This window comes from Rattus norvegicus, chromosome 5, assembly GCF_036323735.1.
Source record: "Rattus norvegicus strain BN/NHsdMcwi chromosome 5, GRCr8, whole genome shotgun sequence".
In the NCBI taxonomy this organism is placed as follows: Eukaryota; Metazoa; Chordata; class Mammalia; order Rodentia; family Muridae; genus Rattus; species Rattus norvegicus.
Window position 1 is genome coordinate 138,677,449 of NC_086023.1, and position 18,663 is coordinate 138,696,111.

General features: G+C 42.0%; 1 protein-coding gene and 1 pseudogene across 2 annotated transcripts in view; one reads left to right on the top strand and one right to left on the bottom strand.

Annotated features, from left to right (window-relative positions):
• Positions 1-18,663, top strand: part of Hivep3 (HIVEP zinc finger 3) — a 402,467-nt gene that overhangs the window by 66,857 nt on the left and 316,947 nt on the right. The window lies entirely within an intron of this gene.
• Positions 8,470-9,286, bottom strand: Pcgf6-ps1 (polycomb group ring finger 6, pseudogene 1; annotated as a pseudogene).

An 18,663-nucleotide genomic window follows, 5' to 3' on the forward strand; every position in this document is an offset into this window, starting at 1 on the left:
TTTCCAGTCTGTCTTTGGTTTTGTGAGGCACTGTCTTTTCACAGCCTCATGTGGAAATCATCTGCCAGAAAGTTGAGGTGACTGACGGCAGGGCTCTGCACCTGATTTCCTCTAGTGGTGGACATCCTGGTCCTCTCAGGCAGGAGAGCAGAGAGGTGGAGGAGGGAGGAGGTAAGTGTCACTTCTCAGAGCGATGGTGACTTGGCCTCCTCCCAGGCTCCTCAGCTCTTTCACCATGGACGACTCCCATCCTTAGACTCTAACCATCTCTAGGCTCGGGTTCCTGTAGAGCAGTACTGCAGTGGCTTCCATTCTTTAAAAATGAAGTGAAACCAGGGAGAGCTCCTCACAGGGCTTCGAGGATAATGTTCTAGCTCATATCGAGCATATCATAGTTCATTTTAAAATGTGCTTTATTGTAAAACACACACATGGTGGCAGGATGTAATACCAGGGTGACAAACAGATACCCTGACCTGCCTAGGACTGCCTGCCTTCCATCTTGTTATTACAGAACCTCTGTCCTCCAGCTCATCCCAGCACCCTGTAAAATACTGTAGGTCCACAATGAGTACTTACACTAAGGTACTGGCACGAGTGACCTTGCCCTTGGGCAGAATGAGGCGAGCACTCTAGAGTGGACCTCAGCCTCCCTTAATTTTACTTAGGTTGTAAAAATAAGCGCAAGAACCAGGTTGACACTAGCAGCACACAAAACGTTCAATAAAATTTTTACTGTGCCGAGTTCAGGGATGCTTTTGAGCGGCAGCTTTTACCGTTTGCTTCTCTGGCCGCTTTCATGTCTATCTAGGGAGGTATGAGGCGCCACTGGGGGTCAGACCTACTTTCATCCTCACTTCCAAAAAGCTTTGCCATAAAGGGTCCACCATTGCTCATCAGGGGCTTGTTTACACAACATTATCTGAAGCTTCACCACATTGCTTCGCCTTCTCTCCACTCTCCTCCTTCTGCACTCTGCATTCACTGATGGCAGGTGAAACACCTACTATGTGTTCATCACTGTACCATGTCCCGGGGATAAAGGGGAGAAACTCATATGCATGACTCCTGTATGAAGGTGATGGATAGTACAGTGGGGGAGGGGTATTAAACAGCCTTGTGAGGAAATGAACACATAGTTCTATGCCACATAGAGAAGGCAAAGTGGGATGAAGGAAACCCCCCACCCCCACCCCAACAACCAAAATCAAGGGTCAGGGAATTCATCTCTGAAGAGGGAACAGTTAACTTGTGACCTTAGTAATGAGAGGGAGTCAGGCAAGTGAAAGAGAGGACAGAATGTACCAGACAGAAGGTAAGGAACATGCAGAGGCTGAGGTAAGAGTGTTGGCAGGGAAGCCTGGAAAGAGAAGCATATGCCACACCCTGGACATATTCAGTAGCATTCACAGGGAAACATAATGGTTGATTTGCTCATGTGTGGACTATGTATAGATCTGAGCATATTACTATTTAAGTATTGGCCTGGATAAAGGTCCTTGGCCAGTTGATCAATAAAAAGAAGAAGTATCTTGGAAGGACAGGATGATTCTATGTTTGAATTGTAGCTGTTAGGATGCATCTCAGTCTGTTTGAAAGCCAGAGAAAATTTAACTAAGCAAATTAAGTGTTTGATAATACACATAGCCGAGGGGCTCCTGGGAGGATTCCCCCAGGCCTACATTCATCAAAGTTCGAAGGTCTTGGACCAGCACTAGTCAATATGGATGCCATGTAAGCCCCTGCATCCTAACTTGAACATGGGGTAGATATGAAATTACTAGAGGAATATTAATACTCCCTTTCTCACATCGTGTGTTTGAAATCCAGCATGTCTTTAGATGAGTGTCATTTCAACTGCTCAGTGGCTTCATGACACTGCTGGATCCTGTTCTGAGCAGATAAAAATCTTAGGTCCTGTAATTTTTATTTATCCAAAAACATATTTGTATTAATTCTATGATAACATCACATTTATACACAGTTTAATTCGATATTTATTTTTACTCTCCCTAACTCCTCCCAGACCCATTCCTACTCTGCCATTCTTCATCCCAACTTAATACCTCCTCATTTTTATAACCCACTGAGCCCAGTTTGTGCTGCCCATATACACTTGGGTGTGGTGCCACCCACTGGAGCACCACTAGGGGCCACAACCACTAAAGAAACTGACTCTTCATCCTCCAGCAGCCCTCACTGCCAATTGCTCCTCCACGCATGTCTTGTGCAGACAAGCATGGCTGCTGTGAGGTCACACATGCAGCACTCCTGTCGAGTCCAGGAGACAGCTTCACTCCATCCTCCTGGGCCTCGAGCTCTACAGTCTTCCTTCCCAGGCACATGTCCCCTGAGCTTTGCTGGGAGGATGATATAGATGCCCCATTTTTGGTGGAACAGACACTTAATCTCTGAACTTTGACTAGTTGTATAAAATACAAGTTATTACAGATCTCTCCACTTGGTGACAGAACCCCATTGTATGTTGAGTCAATTACGAGTATGTAGGAATGGATTCACCCTGTCTCTAACTCTCAGGGAGGATAGGTTATAGTATATAGGGGTGATAGCCCCCCTGGATCAGCTGCCTCTACTTTCCCCCCATTATCACCTGAGTCGATTCCCTTTCTGTGTGTGTCTTGTCCTTCAGAGGCTAAGAAGCACTAATTACTGCTTCCTGTTATAATTAAGCCATATGGAGGGTTACCTGGTGTGGTTCTCTGTCTTGAAGTTATAAACCAAGATTGGTTTGTCTTCACTCAAAAATCTACCCAGAGCAATGGCTTCTCTTTGCTAGGCTCTTCCTCTTTGTTTTGATGCTGGTCATCAGTGCTAGTTATATTTCCCACAAAACCTTCTGTTTTTACCCAGGCTTGTCTAGGGAAGGCAAAATATGCTTGAGTATAGCTCAGCCTCAGCTCACTGAGGATTCATCAGTAAATATTGGCACTATTACTTTTAAAATTCATTTCTATGTGGTTGCTATGTCCCAGGTGTGGAAGACAGCTTTAGAATGTCAATGTCAGGATTTGGTAGCTATCTTATAGAGAACTATTAAGAATAAAGAGTTGTGGTTAGAAAAGTGAGGAGAGGGGTTGGGGATTTAGCTCAGTGGTAGAGCGCTTGCCTAGGAAGCGCAAGGCCCTGGGTTCGGTCCCCAGCTCCGAAAAAAAGAACCAAAAAAAAAAAAAAAAAAAAAAGGAAAAAAAAAAAAAGAAAAGTGAGGAGAGATTTCAGAAAGACTAAATAAATTACTAAATAAAAGTAACACAATACAGTTTTGTAGGGAAGAAGAGAATATTTATATAGGAAAACATAACTATATACATATATTTGGAAGAGGAAGAGGAGAAGGAGGAGGAAGAAAATGTTAAGAAAATATGGAAGATTGTAATTTCTCCTTTTCAAATCAATCTCCTAGGTGCCAGTTGTCAAGATTACTCAACAAATGTCACTTATGGCCACCTGAAACCCAGTGTTCCGATTGGACAGCTGGTCTCAGCCAATAAGGCATTTATGGTGCTTTGGAGTTCTTACTCAAGAGTAGACATTTCCAGAGAGAATACTCACTGGGCCACATGAAGTCTTGACAACATTCTGGAGTGTGTGGCTCGGGAGTTTTAAGTTAGGTCTTTGGAATCTATCTGACTTGGGATTTGATTCTGGCTCTGACATTGACTAACTTGTGCTGGCTAGTATTATGTCAACTTGACACAAACTGGAGTCATCTGAAAGGACAGAAACTCAATTAAGAAAATGCCCCCATAAGATAGCATTTTCTTTTTTCTTCTCTTTTTTCTTTTTTTGTACTTTTTCTTTACAACTTTTTTAAAACTCACTTTACATCCCAATGGAAGCTCCCTCTCCTCACCTCACACAGTCCTACTTCCCTTTCTCCTCTGAGAAGCTCCTCTGCCCCCTGGTGTCAACCCACCCTGGCACATCAAGTCACTGTAAGGCATTTTATTAGTGATTGATAGGGAGCCCAGCCCATTGTGGATGATGTTATCCCGGGCTGTGGTCTTGGGTTCTATGAGAAAGCAGGATGAGCGATCTATGAAGAACAGGCAGTGAGGAATACTTCTCATGACCTGTGTATCAGCTCCTGCTTCTGTCCTGATTGAGATCTTGTCCTGACTTCCTTCAGTGATAGACTGCAATGTGCAAGTGTAACCTGAATAAACCCCTTTCTCCCCAACTTGCTTTTGGTGATAGTGTTTCATCACAGCAAGAGAAACCCCGACTAAGACACTTCTTAAACTTTCTAAGGTCCATGTATGTTACTGGGTTGTAAGGAGTTAAATGATTTTAGTTAGCTAGCTACAGTGGTCTAAGTGACCACTAACTGATTATTTTATCATCATCCTTGTTAGTAATGATAATACATAGACTAGTTAATGGTTAATGGCAATATTTATTTTTGGAAAGGGATAATAAATAATAAAATAAATAACTATGATCTATGTGATATTGGCCTAATCTTGAGTAGTCACCCATCATATTTATGGCAAAGTAGCAACATGAATGAAAGAATCTGAAATTAATTGAAATGTCTAGAACCCCTCTAAAGTTATTTTATTTTTTGCTACCTATAGTTCTTACTATATAGCATCATATTTTCTGTCAGGAAGTTGTAGGTTGGTAAGTGCTTTTGGTGAGATGACTGTCCTGGATTATAGTGGAGCCATGCCAGTCCTGAATTCTAGCTGAGGTACAACATTCCTGAATTACAGCTGAGTCAGAGCTTACACGGATTCTGGCTTTTAATTTTTAGAAACTCAATTATTTATGTTTAACTTAAAGACTATGGGATTTTCCCCACATACCTTACTTTTCTCAAGAACAACTTTGGAGCATCTGTTATTTCTACAGCTCCTTCCAAAAGGAGGGTACCTGCCCTGACCAACTGCTGAACCTTCTCCTGTTCACTACTGAGGAAGATGCAAAATACCTATATAAGTTCTGGATTGAACTAAACATGTAGAACTAGAAAGACTATGTCCTCAAACTCATGACATACAAAAACATGGTGAGTAGCCTATCCTCAGATTTTCCTGAGTTTGTTGCAATACTGAGGGTGTGGGCGGTTGTTTAGAAGAAGACAGACATCTGTAGACATGAGACAGGGCCACTTGGGATGGAAGCCAGTCAGATCCCTGTAAGAATAACCTAGGGTAGTTGAGTAGCTGGGACCTGAGCAAGGGTACACTGGCTATCAGTAAGGGAGATAAACACCTCTTACAGACATTCTTGTACAGAAACATGACTATAAATTCACAAAGGCAATTGAAGAGGCCACAGAAAGTCTCTCCTGTAGTGAATATCTGGGTCAGGGGAACAGAAGCTTCTTGAGAAAGGCAAGAAGCTCCATTTTGACATTGATCTCGTGTTCCCCTGGAAACAATAACTTGGTGTGTGTGATGTGTGTGGAAGGGAGCAGCATTGCTCTTAGGCTATTAGCAAGTCACATGTGAGGTAAAGGGATAAGAAGAAAACCGGGACTCCTAGGGGAAAGGCAGGGGTTCATTTTGAATTCAGAGTTAACCCAGGGGAGAGATGGGTGTCACTAAGAGGGGCACAGCTTCAAGGCTCAGCTATAAAGTGCTTAACTACAAGCAGAGCTGAAGAAGAACACTGAGATGATTTCCTTCCCTTATTCCCAAAGGACAGTAGGAAAAGAACTCAGAAAAAGAAGGAAGGTGGGAGGGGCAAGGGAAGGAACAAAAAGAAAAAAAGGACAGCTAATATGATGATGTATTTTAATTCAATCATGCCATAATCACATTAAATGCGAGTGGCATAAATACTTCAGTTGAAATATTGAGATTGTTAGATTGGATGAAAAAAGGAAGATTCAAAAGTACATTGTTTTTATAAATCCATTTTAAATGAAGAAATGGGTAGATTAAAAACTGTTGGGTGTAAAAGTGATTTGCTATGCAAAGTTGAATTATTTATATTAATACCATACAAAACAAACCTTTAAGACTAGAATTATTATAAGGGATAACGATATACATTAAATTATTATAAAGGGTTCAATTCTCCAAAGATACAAAACACCAAAGTTTCAAAATACATGATGCAAAAGCTGGTAGAATAAAAAGTGAGATATATGATTTCATAATCATAATTTTAAAAGTCAATGCTCCTTTCTTAGTAAATTACTGAGTAAATTTACAAAGGAGTAAAATGACCTGAGTGACGTTGCCAGCCAACTTACTCTAGTTGACTACAGAACATTTCATCCACCCACAAACCCTTCTGAAGTGCATATGCAGCACACACTAACAGATGTTGTATTCTGAGCCGTGAGACAAACCATAACTTCACAAGAATAGACATCATGGACGATATGTTCATGACCCATCATTAAAGTCACTTGGAAATCCTGTGTATGAAAATTACATAACGGACATCTAAAACAACAATAGCAGCAACATTAGCAGTAACAACACCTAAAACAGCAGCAGCAACAACAGCAGCAGCAGTAATAACAACGCCTGGCATCAGGCAAGATTTGAAAATATTCCTGATGACTGACAAAGAGAGACAACATATCAAAATCTGTGAAATGAAGTAAGAGTGGGTCACAGATGAACATTTATAATATCAGATGTTTATGTTAGAAGTAGAAGAAAGGTGTCAATACTGAAAAGTAATCAGATAGAGGAGAACAAATTAGAACTAAAGGAAATGATAGGAAAGAAATAATAAAGACAGAAGCAAAATGAAAAACAAAAATCAATGAGTTAGAAACAGAAAAGCAATTTGGAACTATCAACCAACCCAAACTGGTTATTTGAAAAGATCAAGGAAAACGATGAACTTCTAATGGGGCCATCCAAAGAAAGGAGAAGACACAAGTGACCAGGATCAGGAATGAAGAAAGGTCATCATTACAGAACCCTGTGGACAGTAAAGAAATACAAAGGCTATGTACAGCTTGGTGCTGGCTGTGGTGCTATGGTCAAATTCCATAAAAAAAAACCATGAGTATGAAAATTCATGAAGAAAAAGATGTCTTGAATAATCCTATATGTTCTGAAACTGAGTTTATAGACTTAAAACTTTTTCCCTAAAGAAAAGTCCTAGGATTAATAAGTGAGTTTAGTAGGTGATAGATTATAAAGTCAGTAATGTTTCTTTAAAAATATTTTTTCATTTTGTGTGTATGGGTGTTTTGTCTGTATGTATATCTGTATACCATCTGTGTATAGTATCCTTGGAGGCCAGAAAGGGTGTTGGATTCCCTGGGACTGGAGTTATAGATGTTTGTGCTTCTCTGTGGGTGCTGGGAACAGAACTGGGTCCTCTGGAAGAGCAGCCAGTGCTTTAACCACTGAGCCATCTCCCCAACTCCTATTATATTTCTTTTTATTGACAATAAACATTTGGTTTTTGAAATTTAGATGCTTTTATAATAACATCTCTAAATAAAATTCTTAGTTATAATTCTAACTATAACATACAAAATATGTATGGAGTTTTTTGGCAAAAATAAATTTTCATTAAATGTCAGAAGAGATTTATGTACAATTCATAAATTCTTTACAAAACCAGTCGCCAATGCAATTCTAATTTTTTAAATTTCTGTACAGATTTGGAAATTTTGCTATGAAATAAGTCTATAAAATATTTATTTTAGAAAGCATCAGGATGCTAATTTTAGGCAAAATAATGTTTACAATTAAGTCTTTGTGAAAGCAAGGTTCTCAAAGACTCTGATTCTTTACCCAAATGACGAGAAAACAAACATTAGACACAGAACCAGATAATCTGTGGCTGAGGAAACAGTAAGGATTCTGTAAACTCCTGGTAATTCACCTGAAATGTTTTGCTACTGTTAGAAGCAGGCATCATCCACAGTCACACTGAGGGACTTTTGTAACACCTGTCCCAGTGGCACTGGTATATGCAAATGAAGCATCACAAAGCAGCACCTCCTATCTAAGGGAGAAGAGCCATCTCTACAGTCTCAGAGCCGAGGAAGAGTGCCTCAGCCATGTCATTGGAATGTTTTAATTCAGAATAGGACAGGGACATGTAAGTGGCAGTAGTTTTGTTGCTGAGCACACCCCAGGTTTTAAATTCAAAGCAAAACTGTTCTGAAGGACACCCATATAACCCATGCAGTTGGAGGGCAGAATCCCAGCTTCCACAGGACCGACCTACCTCAAAGATGGGAAGCAACCAGTAACTTCCTCATACTTGGAATCATAAGGAATTTTAAAATTTAGTGGTTTTCAGTTCTTTCCCCCTGAGTTTTGAATGTTTTTTACGTAGTCCTTAGTGTAGCAAATATATTCTATTGTTTCAAGTTGTACACACAGTGCTGGGTTCTGGCGCTGAAAACAGAAGCTAGCTCTTAACAGCTAAGTAGTGGTGGTTATGTGCTTTGTGAGGATCTTGGTGTGATGTAGACCCGCAGACGCCTTCTTACTGTGTTTCTCATATACACTTGTGTCTTCAAGTTACTTTCAAAGGAGAAACCACAAGACCGTACTGAAGGACAAGCAGATCCTACATTGCTGCATCCCTAGTACACGTCGGCAGTGCTCCCCACAGATGATCTACCTGACAAGCTAGATTAAGACCCATTTTTCTTCTAATAAATTCTTTACATGCCCAATAGTTGCTTCTCCCAAAACACACACAGACTTCTTTTCCATCTAGACCTCTTCCTTTATAAAAGCCACACCTTTGCTTTTCTTCTCTTTCCTCTAGACTGATCACTAATTTGCACACTATGTCTTGTAACTGCAGGTCCAACCTTACATTATAAAGAGGCTGAGTCTGGTGGACAACTTCGTTGCATTTTGGGCATCTGTTGCTATAGTAAAAATGTCTCACAATGCAGCTCTTACAAAATGTGAAGACATTCTGTAATGGTCGTCCCGTCTATCAAGTAACCTTTGCAAGTGGAAACAAGATGTACTGGGTCAGCTCAACAGCACTGATCAGGTGCTCCTCCTTGTCCTGGGAGTCCACCTGTCCGGACTCTAGACTCGGAGAGAAGTGGCTCACCTCTTCTTCCTCCTCCTCTTCCTCCTCCATCTCATCCTCTTCCAACTCCTCACTGTGGTCCCCGAAGAAACCTCTCAGGCGGCCCAGGCTGCGCTCGGGTTCCAAGTCCGAGAGCAGCCAGGAGCACCACTCTGGACGCCCTTATCACCAGCTGCGTGCACTGGGGTGAGGGTGGGCAATGAGATGGGAGGCAGAGGCTGTGGTAGCATGACTGAGGGATGTGCTTGTTTTCCATGGTGTCCGTGTCAGCTTCCTCCATGGCGGGGATCAGAAATGAGGAGCCAATTTGGAAGAACTACCCATGGCCCAGATGGGAACAATTTGAAACAAAATTAAATAAGGATGTGTTAAGTTATAACTCAAAGAACAAAGTAAGTATTCATGAATCTGTCTTGATTAAAAAGTGTTGAACAGACTTTATATTGCATGGGAAGAAAATATGGCTCCTCCTTGATGAAGAATTCTGGTGGCTAATACAGAGGAATGAGGGAGAGAGGAGACGGCTCACCACACAGATGCCAAAATTACTAGGTGAACAGACATTGGAGATTCCTTGATAATACTCAGTGACAGAGAGAAAGCGAGTCACTTCTCAGTGGAGAAAGCTAGCAGATGCCACCAAGGCTGGCATGGCCAGTGATAGGATGAATGGACATGGTGACGGCATATCCATTCAGAGTGGGAAGCACAGGTCATTATTTCATACTAAGAGCACCAGCAGCTCAGGGTTGTGAAAGCGGGGAAGTTTCTCTACCACCCTGTAGAGCTGGCATTGGCCTAGAACGTCCGGTGTACTGACTAAGCCCTGAGAACAGTTTTTTAATAGCTTCAATAAAAGTCCCTTCTTCTCTTTTCCCACCAGCTGAGGAGTCAGCAGGGTACAATCTTACATGACATCCCTCATCTCTAAAAGACTTTGTCTTGTAACAAAACCGTACTGGGTTCTTCTCTCCACATTACACCCTATTTGTTTTATAGTTCATCAAGCGTCCTTGCCATGTCTGTGGGTCCGAGGGCAAGCATGGCTGTCAGGAATCTACTCTACACTTGTACCTTGGGTAGGATAGTTAGACCGTTGGGAGAGTGGCTATGGCAGGTGTCCCGTTTTTGTTTCTCCATAATTTGACCTAGGCTGACTCAAGAGACTTTTATTTTAAAAGGAGTTGTCATCATCCTATTTTATTTCTTACAGGACACAGCACTTCTATACTAATCCTGCCCCAGACTCCTGAGCACAATTTAATCATAAGTGAGTGCCAGAAAAAATCCAAGGAGGGACAGCACACAAAACCCAAGCAAGGCCGTTCAAAAGAATGAGAGGCTTGAGAGCCAGGGCTGAGTGGTAATATGGGTCTGAGGAGACAGAGGAGGACCAGCAGCCCAGAGCAGCATCACATCCTCCGCCGACGCCTGGACAATAGCTGTAATGTAGTTTTGTTTTATATACATTTCCTCATATGTAAACATTAGAGAAAAGGCTGGCACTCAGTTAGTGGTGTTGTGCCAGCATCACTTTCTTGATCTTGATTGTTACTGTTGTTAGAGAGGACGCTGGCAGTAAGGAACTCTAGGGGAAGGGTATATAAGATTCTTTGTATAAATCTTGTATGAGCTTAAAATGATGAACGAGCTAGGTGAACTTTAGATGAAATAGGCCCCGATAAAAGAGGCAAAGGCCACCTTGTCTCCTGGGAGGCTGTGGAGAGCCTCAAACTGTCGGAGCTCTTCCGAGGAGCATCTTGCAGTTCCCTGGTATTCCTGTGACTCTGCTCCTAGGACTGCAGTTCGAGAATTACTGTGATCAAGTCATCTGCCCCATTCATTTGGAGACATCCTGATTTCCGCATGCTCTCTCTTTCTTAAAAAATTGTTTTAAAAATTGATATGTGTTTATATAAGCATTTTTTAAAAAAGTGCACTCTCTTTGTCTTCCCAATTGAGAGATGAGCCCCTCTTCTTTTGCTGACTGATCATTGGAGTTAGCTATGCAGACCCACATCCCACCATCTGACTCCACTACTCTTAACTAACAGGACTTTCTGCCTCTTTTAAATTCAGTACACACAGGCTTTGCTTATTCCTGTCATGCGCATTCCTGTTGTGTGCTTGGTCCCTAAAGGCATGCTAGGTTTTGATCCCCCATGAGAAAGTACATGAGATTTGCAGTGTTTATTCATGACCTTTTCTTGTTACGGCGTTGTTGATGTTATTTCAGTACGACTGAAATTTTACACTCTGCTCCTGTGGTGCTGTAGAGTCCTCTGTAGCCATGGCCAAGCATCTGTCTGTAGAATTTTGGGAAGGACAGTAGTCAGCACAAAAGAACCTCACCCACCCTGACACACACACACGAGCTTGGCAGCCAGCGACTGCAAACTTACCAGAAGCCAGGTTGCTTGTCTCAGTGCAGCAGAGGGGGTCTGGAACGTGACTGCTGTCTGTGAGATACCCAAAGTGGGGCCTCTCTAGATTGGTGAAACTTCTTCATATTGAACTCATGCTTAGCAGGGCAAGGGATAGCCCTGTGTGAGAGAAAAAACAAAGTCAGACTCTATGAGTCACTTGCTGAGCAAAATGTCTACCTCTGAGTTGGTGCTCTAGAAACACCAGGCTCCTTTTCCTGTTGTGTGCCTGCTGAGTACATTCAGGCTATGCTTTGGGTACACTGACTCCATGGTATGAGATCTCGGTATCATGTCTGTCTGGTTAACATTGGGCCTAGTGACATTTTATAAGGGACTGTGGCTTTCTAAAGCTGAGTCCTGCACTAGTTCTTTACAGTGATTATCAGAATTGGTCATGGAACTTGAGTAAGATGCCAGGCTCCTCTTGTAGAAACGTAAGTGTCTGTTTCCTCCTAAACTCCACAGAGTTTTCAATCTGTATTGAATACAACCGTATGCCATCTGTACTAGTCAGGGTTCTCTAGGGCAGTGGCTCTTAACCTTCCCAATGCTGCAACCCTTTAATACAGTTTCTCATGTTGTGGTGACCTCCAACCATAAGTTTGTTTTCATTGCTATTTCATAACTGAAACTTATGAATCATAATGTAAATATTTTCAGAGATATAGGTTTGCTTAAGGGATCATGAACCACATGTTGAGAATCACTGCTCTAGACAGACAGAACTGGTGGATTAATATATATTATGAAAAAAAACTCCTTAGGCTGGTACATGATATAGACTGGAGAAAGCAGCAATGTCTGCCTCCCTCCTAGGAGATGAGAACTGGGGGAGGTTCGGCCATAAGCCTGGATGCCTCCACAGTCCCAATGGCATTGAAGGCCTGAATGGTTCCTGGAGAGCCTCTGGTTTCAGTCCACATGGGAAGGGCAAGAAAGTTGGATCCTTGTGGTGGTTTAAATATACTTTGCCCATAGGAAGTGGCACTATTAGGAGCTGTAGCCTTATTGGAGGAGGTGTAGCCTTGTTACAGGAAGTGTTTCACTCTGGGGATGGACTTTGAGGTCTCATATATATGCTCAAGTCTGGCCAGAGACAGTCTGGCTGCAGTATGACCAAGATTCAGAACTCTCAGTTCCACTTACAGAACCATGTCTGCCTGCACACTGCCATGTCTCATGATGTTAATGAAACTGTAAACCAGCCCCAATTAAACATCCCTTATAAGAGTTACCTTGGTCATGGTTTTTCTTCACAGCAATGAAACCCCAACTAAGACAGTCCAGATGATGCTTTTAATTGCAGTGAGCTGGGGAGAAGGAGACTAGGGCATTCCTGGGGCTTGCCAGCCAGCAGGCTTAGCCTACTCAGTGAGTTCCAGACCATAAAACAGGTAGACAGCATCTGATGAATGACACCCAAAGTTGTCCTTTGGCCTCCACACACATGTGCGTGCACACACACACACACACACACACACACACACACACACACACACACACAAATCTAAATAATCCTCCCAAATCTAAATAATCTCCACTTAAAGCAATTGATTGATCAAATTATTTAATAAATGAGCTAGCAGTGGGGAGGCTCCTAGTGTAGAGACTGGATCATAGCACTTTCTCTTCCTCCTTCCTCTTCTTTTTCCTCCTCCTCCTCTTCCTCCTTCCTCCTCTTCCTCCTCCTTCCTCCTCTTCCTCCTCCTCTTCCTTCTTCCACTTCCTCCTCCTCCTTCTTCTTCCTCCTCCTCCTTCCTCTTCCTCTTCATCCTCCTCCTCCTTCTTCCACTTCCTCCTCCTTCCTCTTCCTCCTCCTCCTTTCTCTTCCTCCTCTTCCTTCTTCCGCTTCCTCCTCCTCCTCCTCCCCCTCCTCCTCTTCCTCTTCCTCCTCATCCATTTGGCTCTTGGTTTTGACCTGTCACTTCCTTCCTCCACACACTGACACAGCAGTCCTCCTTACTGCGCTGTACTTAATCTTAATCAGCTGTTCTGCTGAGTGTGGCCTTAGTGAGCTTGGCAACTGAACTGCCCTTTGAAGAATGTTATGAAACGAGAAAGGATAGCAGACACTTAGGGCACAGAATTATGTCCCAGACATCAGGGCAAAATGATGGGTTATTCTTACAATATTGAGTGTAAGTGGGATAAATAAATGTAAGGTTATGGTGTGAGTGTAGACCAGGAAAGTATATGGCTTAGTAGCAGTAATTACAGATAAATAAATAAACAGATCAGCAGATAGATAGATAGATAGATAGATAGATAGATAGATAGATAGATTGATATAATTGTATTGCTTGCATCCCCAGATTCAGTTGTTGTCACAGGACCTGAAAAAACTCTGTAAACTAAAAATTAGTTTCCTTCTTGGAGACTGAGAATAATATGTTAGGTTATTCCTGGTTAGGACGGGATAAAATGTTAGCACCACAGACCCAGGGTCCTTTGTCTTCCTGATCAGTCAGCCTCATTCACACAACATCCAAGCCTACACTCCAGCAAATAGGAAAGAGAATTGGAGGGGAGACTGTGATCCTTCCCTTCAAGGGCAGATCAGAAAATCATTCAGTTCATATTAGTTTGCAACTCAGAGCTAAAGCCTGTCCTCTGGACACACCTACAAGGAATGCTGGGAAATGTAGTCTTAGTTGTTAAGTAACTGACTTACTACTAAGATGGGGGGAGGGGAGGATGGCTGCTGAAGGAACTTTATCAGGCTTGAAATAAAGCCAGCAAATATATCAGTGTAGTTTTACTCCCAGAAAATCCTGAACAATAGTATATTGTACTGAGAAAAGTATAGAATTCTCTAGAATGAGATAGCAAGCTTTTCTAGAACAAAGGCAAAAATAGCAAACATTTTAGATTTGACCAGTCCCATATGGTATTTGTCACGTTTTTTCCTTGTGTTTGTCTTTACAATCTTTCCTTAATGTCAAATGCACTCTTCCCGTGTAAGTTGTATAAATTAGGCTGCTCCAAGGGCTGTAGTGTGTGTATCTCTGCTTAGTAGAAGTATGGTGGTCATCTGGTCACATCTAAAGTGTAGGAGACTGTTTTCCATGGAGCTGGTGAGTGTAGGGAAAAATGTAGATGACCTGAAGAGCGATGACCAGAGGCATCTTAGCCTGGACCAGCTCAGATTCCTGAGGACCTGATCAACATTCTCAAATAGTTGAAGAATATTTTGGTGATTAGGAGTGACTCACATTTTGTTCATATCAAGAGAGAAGAAAGGGAATTGGTAAGAGGAGTTCTAGAAAGCAGACCAGAATGCTAAATATTCAAGGGTACTAGTTACTGCTTATCACATGTGAACCTATAGTCAGGCATGTTATATATATAGCTAGCCTCATTTTATCCTCTACAACGCTAGTAGGTAGGTGTCATCATTATGTCTCCTATTAGTTAATTTTATTTACTTATATTTATGACCAAAATTCCTGACATAAAACTACTTAATAAATGAGGTTTGTTTTGTTTGTTTGTTTGTTTTGATTTGTTTTTGTTTATGCTTTGGATGGGTACAGTCCATCACAGCAGAGAAGGCATGATGGGATTCATGGCAGCAGGGGTGTATGGCAGAGACCCATCATGGCAGACAAGGAAGCAAAGTGGCCAGAACTAGGGCCCATGCCCTCAGAATTTTCTCTAGTGACCTACTTCAGCCAGCTAGGTCTTACCTCCTAAACGTTAGGACCTAAAGGCTCTCCCTTTTCCTTCAGCACCACCCCTTTTCCTCAGTAGCACCACAAATTTGGTGAGTGTTCAAAGCATGAGTCTGGAGGGCACATTTCTTGTTCAAGCCACAAAATCTCTGCATGACAAATGAGAAAGCAATATAACCCAGGTCACCGTAGCCTTAGCCACAGGTACTCCCTACTGCCCCCTTGTGTACAAATTAAATGGCTAGCATGTGCAATTCCTGGAGTAGTGCCTGGCACACAGTAAGAGGGAACACTTACTGGAATCCTGCAGTTCTCACTGCAGTGGGTTTTCATAGTCTGTGACTGAGTAAGAAGCACCATGAACTTGATGCCATCAGATGACATACTCATCTGCTCGTAGTTTGGAGGTCTGAAGTCTTCAGTCCGTTTCTCTGGGTAGTAATCAAGTGTTGACAGGAACAATGCTAAACTCCCTCCAGAGGCTCCAGGGAAAAATCTGTTTCTTGATTCTTTCTACATTTGATGACTTCTGACTTGTCCTGGCTTCTGGCTATATCCCTCTGATCCTGACCTCTGTAATCCCATGACTTCTCCGCTGCCTGCTTCCTGTTTCTTACAAAAGATCCTTGTGATTTCATGTAGAGTTCTCCTAGTTTGTTTATAATAACCTCCCCATATCCAGAGCACTAATTTATTCACATCATTTGCATATAAGGTAATGCTCATTTTCCACGCATTAGGTAGAACATTTCTGTGGGGAGCATTGTTTAGCCTGTCCCATTGGTATTTTGCATAGACTGGATGACCTCAGTTTTCTTTACATTATTAGAAAATAACTTTATGGCATTGAATACTTAATAATAAATATAAGATCTATCTATCCTTTGAGGTCTCTTTTTCTGAAAACAGAACAGATTTTAAATAAGGCATGGGTTAAAGGAAATAATTCTTTTCAACTAGCCATAGTCAAATACTCTTATTATGTTACAGGATAATGATTTCTTTGTTCAACGGATTTAAAATTCAGCCTTCATTTCTTACCTTCACATGACAAACTATAGTCAAATTGTTTCTTGACTACATTCAGGCCCACCAGCCTGTTTTGCAGGTTCTGTAGTGTGAGGCTCTTTTGGTTACTATAACACTGAAGTGTTACGTATTTCTAACTGGCAAATAAGCCACTTCTTGTTCCTTCTCTGTTTTCCTGGTCAGTGGCCCTTCTAATGTTTTCCTTCTCGTTGGGTATTTCAGCTGTACTGGGTGCTGTTATGTACACTGTAATACCAGTACTCAGGATGCCAGGGAGGGACGAGCTGAAGCTTAAGGCCAACCTGGGCTACATAGCAAGTATACCATCTCTAAACAAACATCCATCCATCAACCTCAGTCCTAAATGTTACTTTAGAACAGAAAGAAGAAACATTCTGGAATTGTCTACCTGACAAAAATGTCCTTTCAGTATTGTTTATTATTATTATTATTATTATTATTATTATTATTATTATTATTCTGCTTATGTATCTCCATTGAAATTTCTCAATTTTATTAGTATATACATTTAATTCTGGAACTTGTATTTTAAAAACAGATGGTGGTTACTAGTAGGAAGGAAGACTAGACACTGTAGAATGTTAGCAATAATAACCAATAAGAAAATAGAACAACTTATAGCCAAATACTCTATCAAAACTTTGTAAACTGGAAACTCTGTCTGTCTGTCTGTATGTATGTCTGTCTGTCTGTCTTGCCTTCTCTGTGTCTCTGTCCTTTTATAGGTAAATGATGAAATCAGTAGCAGGTGATATTACAGAATAGAGGGGATATTGCATGTTTAAATCATTTGACTCTCATCTTTCAAAATGTTTAGTTATTAAACTTTATAACCAGCTGTCAATTCTGTACTCAGCCTTACATTTTACCTGGCTTCATTCCGCATTACATTTTCTTACATAATAACCTCTCCTTGTGTGAGTTCGTTTTCCTGGCCTGTATTTCCTCTTGCTTAGCAGAGATCCTCAAGTGATCTCCAGAAACTTTTCTTAGTAAAAGGTATGCCTGTGGTACCATGTCTCTATTTTATCATCACAGAGGGCTGTGCTAGTGTGGCAGCTAATGAGGCTTCAGGACCTTCCCTTGGAGTCCCTATAAGCACTGTGCAGGTATGTCTCCGAGGTGCAGTTTAGAAGGGGACTAAAGCCACTCGGATTTTACTTCTTTTAAGCAGTCAGGGCCTCCTCCCCTACGAGTACGTTTGTGGTTGTGTCTCTTTGTTCTTGGGGTTCTGCATCTTTGAATGTGTGTGCTTGCTCAACAAGCTGCTGCCAGCACACCTTGTGGCCTGCACCCCGCTCTTCAGCTGAAGGGGACAGCCCTTTGCCTCTGTTTCTGCTTCTCCTTGGTGCTGCTGTTCCTTCAGAACTCCTGCTGGGCAATGCTCTATGCTTTATCTGGTTACTGAAGTCTCCCCCACTCCTCTGTGTGTGTGTGTGTGTGTGCGTGCGTGTGTGTGTGTGTGTGTGTGTGTGTTCGTGTGTGCATATGTAGAGTATTTTTAGTGGCCCTAGGGAGCCGCTCCCCTGCCTGCTCCCCTTCATTTTTAGTTCCTACTTATTTTGGGAATAAACTTCCCACTTTGCAAAGAAGCTGTGAAGATCTTCTGTGTCTAGCCATTCTGTCTTTAGTGAACAGGTCTGCTCCCCATGACCTTGATCTGTGTCTGCATTTCTTCATATCCATAATTGTCCTCCAGTCTCCATCTTCTGAGCCTGAACTTTCTAGGATCCTTTCCTGGGAACCTGTGCAATGACTTCGTCAAGGTCTGTGCAGAGTCTTCACAGACCTTCCTGCCCAGGCCTCATTTACTCTGAAATGTTTACTCTTTCAAATGCCTACATCTCGATGGCATAGTCCTTTGGTTTCCAGTGGGACCACTGACATTTGTTCACTTAAGTGGCTCTTTTGGGGAAGAATGAACAAGAAAACATTTAGGAGCCCCCTTTATCATTCACCAAACCAATGGCCTCTGTGTGGAATTGGGGAGGAGTCTGGAACTTCTGCCCTGTACATGGCTGGACCACATGACCTGTCTGCCTGCAAGGGTCCTTCTTCGAGCCTAAATACAACTAAAGTGTGAGAAACAACTTCCACACCAAAAGCTAGAGAGATGGGGCTTAACATTGGCAGAGAATGGGATGAAGTATGACTGAAGCACTGGGTTTCGTTAAATCTTTGGAGACAAGGTCCCTGTGGGTCACTACAAAGACAATGGAGTCTCACAATGCTGTGGGCTTCAGCGTGCATTAAGCCCATGCAGGGGCAGTTGAGAGCTGGGCTTCAAAGAGAGAGGGTGTGGGCCCAAATCTCCTTCTGGATTCCTGACAGCTTGACCAGAGTAGGATTCCTGCTTGGTGCTGTACTATTACAGGGAGTTGAGCAGCAGAAAATAAAATCGTTTTCTCAAGCCTTCTTGAGATTTAATGTAAAGAAAGAATGCTTTTGTCAGGAACACTGCCTAGATCTATCAACAGGGATAAAGATGGCTTTCATTTCTTCACAACATG